Raw genomic sequence first — 5,271 nt, 5'->3', positions numbered from 1 at the left:
CACCTGATTCTCTGATCATGGCTTGGTGGCAGGGCAAAGGCGGCCCCAGGGTTTCCGATCACTGTCAGTTGCAGGGGGCTTCTTCCTACTTTCCCTTTCGCCTCCCTGCATTGTGCCTACATATGCAAATTAACTGCCATCTTTGTTGTCAGTTAACTGCCATCTGAGTTGGCAGTTAATTTGCATATAGCCCTGATTAGCCAATGAAAAGGGTAGCATCATACGCCAATTACCATTTTTCTCTTTTATTAGTGTAGATATTTATTTAGAAAATTAGGGTTATTCCGTATATAAAACATTATATTTTTAATGTCTTATATAATGTTTTATTTTCTTATTTTTATATAGTGTTTTACTATGTCTAGTTTACCATTACATTAAATATTCCAAGTAAACACCATTTTTAATGATTACACAATTTACTGACCAAATGTTTACCTATTAGGTGTTTTGAAGTTTTCACTATTATAAATGAAATTACAATGAATATTATTATATGTAAATCTTTGTTTGAGGTACTTATTATTTCTTTCTTCTGGATTCATGGTTACTAGTCATAGGCTATGAACATTTAAGAATTTCCTTTATGTATTACCAAATTTATTTTTCAGTGATTGCATCAACTTATATTTCTGCTGGAATGCAATTAGGTTCCCATTTTAGTGTTTTAGAGAAAACTGTATATTATCCTTTCTTTTCTATTATGATTGCTAAAAATAAAAAAGCCCTTATAACTGTTTCAAATGATGTCTCTCTAATTAGTAATAAAGTCAAATATTTTTAATTTGTTAAAAATTGTATTTTCAATATTTTGCTATTCCTGTCCTTTACCTATTTTTCTAGGGATTTTTCCTAACTTGTATAAGCTCTTTATATAATAAAACTATAGGAAGATTATCATATTTATTGCAATAATTCCCCATTTTATGTTTGAAATTTGATTTTATTCATGTTTTTGACATGTAATTGAATTTACCAAATTTTATTCCTTTTGATTTCTCTAAATTGTTTTGATAGCATTTAAATTTCTTAAAATTTCTTTATGCACATGCACACATAAATAACTTTATGTTGCATTCATAAATGGTATTATAAGTAACCTGGAAGGTTGTTTATATAGCCTTTTAATTTTTTTTCCCCTCCTTTCTCTCTCTCTTCCCTACTTCCATCCCCATCACTCCCCGTCTCTCTAACTTCACCCCCTTGATATAAATACCTTGTAAATAGCCTTCCTTTGCCCCAAACCATTTTATTTTTAAATATATACTTAGCTAGCACTGGAGATGGTAAATTGCTAAGAATATGCAAATGAAAACAACCTTTAAAATTTTTAATTTTTTTTCTTGTGGTAAAATATACATAACATAAAATTTACCATTTTAACCACATTTAAGTATATAGTACAGTGGCATTAAGTACATTTATATTGTGCAACCATCATCACCACCCATCTCTAGAAATTTTCAACTTCCCAAACTGAAACTCAGTTCTCATCCTATATAATCAAAGCTAATATACTAAGTGTCCGACCATTCATATGACTGTTGACCAGTTGCTATGATGCTCTGACTGATAGGTTAGCTTGTGGCTGGGGTCCAGTGATCAGGATTGGGCAAGACAGGCTGGACACGCCCTGGAGCCCTTTCACAGTCCCTCCCTAGCCCCTATTATGCACCAGTGGGGTCCCTCGGCCTAGTTTGTGCCCTCTCACAATCCAGGACCCCTCAGGGAATGTCAGAGAACCAGTTTCAGCCAGACACCCGAAGGTCAGGCTGAGGGATCGCACCAGTGCACGAATCCGTGCACCAAACCTCTAGTTAAACAAAACCCCATTCCCTCTCTCCCTGACAACCACCATTCTATCTCTATGAATTTGATTACTTTAATTCCTGTAAGTGAAATCATACAATATTTATCCTTTTGTGTCTAGTTTATTTCACTTAGCATAATGTCACCAAAGTTCATCTATCTTTTAACATATATCAAAATTTCATTCCTTTTTATGGCTGAATAATATTCCTTTGCATGTAATAGCATATAACGCATTTTGTTCAACCATTCATCCATCAATGGACATTGCAGTTGGTATTGTGAATAATGCTGCTGTATATGAAAATAGTCTTTTAGACAACATTGTTAATCAGGATATATACAGTCATTGAAATTATTTGGCAATGCTCTACCAATTGCTGATACTTAAATTAAGAGTCAGCTTTACCTAAACCATATAGAAGAAACCATATAGAAAAACATTTCTTCCAAGACCTCCAATGTATCTTTGTGCATCTAATCTGATGTTTTTCTTGAAAATATGCTGGAAAAAACGTTAAAGTAGCTAAAAAGGTAATAGCTTCAGGAAATTAATACTTCCCCAGAATTGGTTCTGCACCAAAATCCATGTGACATGTGAAAGCAATATGGAAGATGTTCCTCGTCCTTCTGGGCTAGACAGAGATAAATGGCTCAACTGGGCATATTATAAGTTAGTATCTCACTTCTCCACAATATTTTTTCTCAACAGAGAGGTCAGTAATGGCTAGAGAAAAATCATACCATGAACAATGAGTTTATCCTCACAGGATTTACAGATCACCCAGAGTTAAAACCCTTCTCTTTGTGGTTTTTTTGCCATCTACCTAATCACCATGGTAAGGAATCTAAGCCTGATGATATTAATTTCAAAAGAGCATAGTCTTTACACACCAATGTACATCTTTCTGGGCAACCTCGCTCTTGTGGATTCTTGCTGTGCCTGTGCCATTACTCCTAAGATGTCAGGGAACTTCTTTTCTAAGAACGGAATGGTTACCCTTTATGAATGTATTTTATTTTCTTTGCACTGTTGAAATGGCAGACTGCTTTTTTTTGGTGGCAATGGCCTAGGATCACTATGTGGCCATATGCAGCCCACTGCAGTACCACAACATGATATCAAAGAAACTCTGCATTCAGATGACCACAGGGGTCATGATTCATAGAGGGCTTCCATTCAGGTTAGCTTTCTGTGGATCTAACCACATCAACTACTTTTATTGTGATATTCTTCCTTTATACAGACTCTCCTGTGTTGACTCTATGTCAATGAACTGGTGCTATTTGTCTTTGCAGGCTCAATTCAAGTCTTCACCATAGGTAGTGTCTTAATATCTTACCTCTACATTCTCTTTACTAATGTCAAAATGAAATCCAAAGAGGGAAGGGTTAAAGCCTTTTCTACTGTGCATCCACTTTCTGTCTGTTTCATTATTCTATGGGTCTCTTTTTCTCATGTACATTAGACCAAATTTGCTTGAAGGAGGAGACAAAAATATACCAGCTGCTATTTTGTTTACAATAGTAGTTCCATTACTTAATCCTTTTATTTATAGCCTGAGAAATAAGAAAATAACAAGTGACTTGAGAAAAATTCTGAGGAAAAAAGGATCTCAAGGAAATTTGAAAAAAAAAAGGCATCTACTGTAGCATAATGACGAGTGCAGAAAAAAACTTCCAGGTGGGATTGCACAGAGAAAATCACAAATCCTATCTAATAATAGACAAACATGGTAATTGACCATACCTTCACTACACTTCACATTGGCTAATTAGGGTGATATGCAAATTAACTGCCAACAAAGATGGCAGTTAACCGCCAACAAAGATGGTGGTTAATTTGCATATGTAGACAAATGCTGGGAGGCGAAAGGGGAAGGACGGAAGAAGCCGCCTGCCGCTGATGGTGATCAGAAACCCAGGCAGCAGGCAAGAGCTGGGTGGCAGGGCAAAGGCGCTAAGGAGTAACTGTGCTAAATCTTAACTAAAAAATAACAAAAAATGAGAATCAAACTGAATTCATACAAGAAACAACTTAGTATGCTGCCAAGCTCATAGAATGGGTCAGCATCAGGGATTTATCAGAATCTAGAAGAACACTAAAACAAGGAGAAAAAATAAAATAATTGTCAGACAAAAAAAAAGAAATAAAACCAACAATCTTGGAGCATGAACACTCCAAAATCGAGGGTTTACTATACTTGTGATTTTAACCTGTCTAACTACAAAACCTACACTCTTTTTTTAAAAATATATTTTATTGATTTTTTACAGAGAAGAAAGGAGAGAGAGATAGAGAGTTAGAAACATCGATGAGAGAGAAACATCAATCAGCTGCCTCCTGCACAACTCCCACTGAGGATGTGCCCGCAACCCAGGTACATTCCCTTGACCAGAATCGAACCCGGGACCTTTCAGTCCGCAGGCCGACGCTCTATCCACTGAGCCAAACCGGTTTCGGCAAAACCTACACTCTTGATTATTGCATGAAAACTCACAAAAGGTCATCCAGGATTGCACAGAAGTGTTTTGCTCATGCATTGCAGAACAGCAAAGTACTTTTTAAAATTTATCTTTATTGTTGAAAGTATTACAGATGTCCCCCATTGACCCCCTCCTCCTCAGTTGCACCTCCTCCCTAGGCCTTCACTGCACTATTGTCTGTTTCCATGGGTTATGCATATATGCATATAAATTCTTTGGTTAATCTCTTCCTGTTCTCCCCCCATCCTCCTTTCCCCCTGAGAATGGTCAATCTGTTGCATGTTTCCATGTCTCAGGGTCTATTTTGTTTTTCAGTTTATTTGTTCATTAGATTCCACATATAAATGAGAAAGATATTTATCTTTCTCTGACTGGCTTATTTCGCTTAGCACAGTGGTCGGCAAACTCATTAGTCAACAGAGCCAAACATCAACAGTACAACGATTGAAATTTCTTTTGAGAGCCAAATTTTTTAAACTTAAACTATATAGGTAGGTACACTGCTATTAACTTAATTAGGGTACTCCTAAGGCTTAGGAAGAGCCACACTCAAGGGGCCAAAGAGCCGCATGTGGCTCGCCAGCTGCAGTTTGCCGACTACTGGTCTAGAGTATTATAGGTTCACTCTTTATTGGCTAATTTAAAGCTGAGGAGCAGGAATTAGAGTGAGGGAAGGGAGAAGTGACCTGAGGCTTTCTGAGAGTGACCTTCATGGGTGGGGAAAGCCTAATTCCTTATCCCCTATAATATCCATAAAATTAAATCATGACAATGACTGACAAACACTAATGTGAACAATGGCCTTGCATCTCCTTGGAAAGTTTGGGTAAGTCAGGTTTGTATGTTGTTGCCCGCACATGGTATTTTGTGGAAGAGCCACACTCAAGGGGCCAAAGAGCCACATGTGGCTTGCGAGCCACGGTTTGCCGACCACTGGCTTGGCATAATCCTCTCCAGATCCCTCCATGTTGTCTC

At 37.1% G+C, this 5,271-nt stretch overlaps 1 pseudogene; it reads left to right on the top strand.

The window, feature by feature from the left end:
- Positions 1 to 3,484, top strand: part of LOC102757832 — a 7,809-nt pseudogene extending 4,325 nt beyond the window's left edge.
- The last annotated feature ends 1,787 nt before the right edge of the window (positions 3,485 to 5,271 follow it).

The sequence above is a fragment of the Myotis davidii genome, unplaced genomic scaffold (genome assembly GCF_000327345.1).
Source record: "Myotis davidii unplaced genomic scaffold, ASM32734v1 scaffold1144, whole genome shotgun sequence".
Taxonomy (NCBI): domain Eukaryota; kingdom Metazoa; phylum Chordata; class Mammalia; order Chiroptera; family Vespertilionidae; genus Myotis; species Myotis davidii.
Note: the sequence above shows the minus strand (reverse complement) of the source record. Positions and strands in the feature narration are given on the sequence as shown.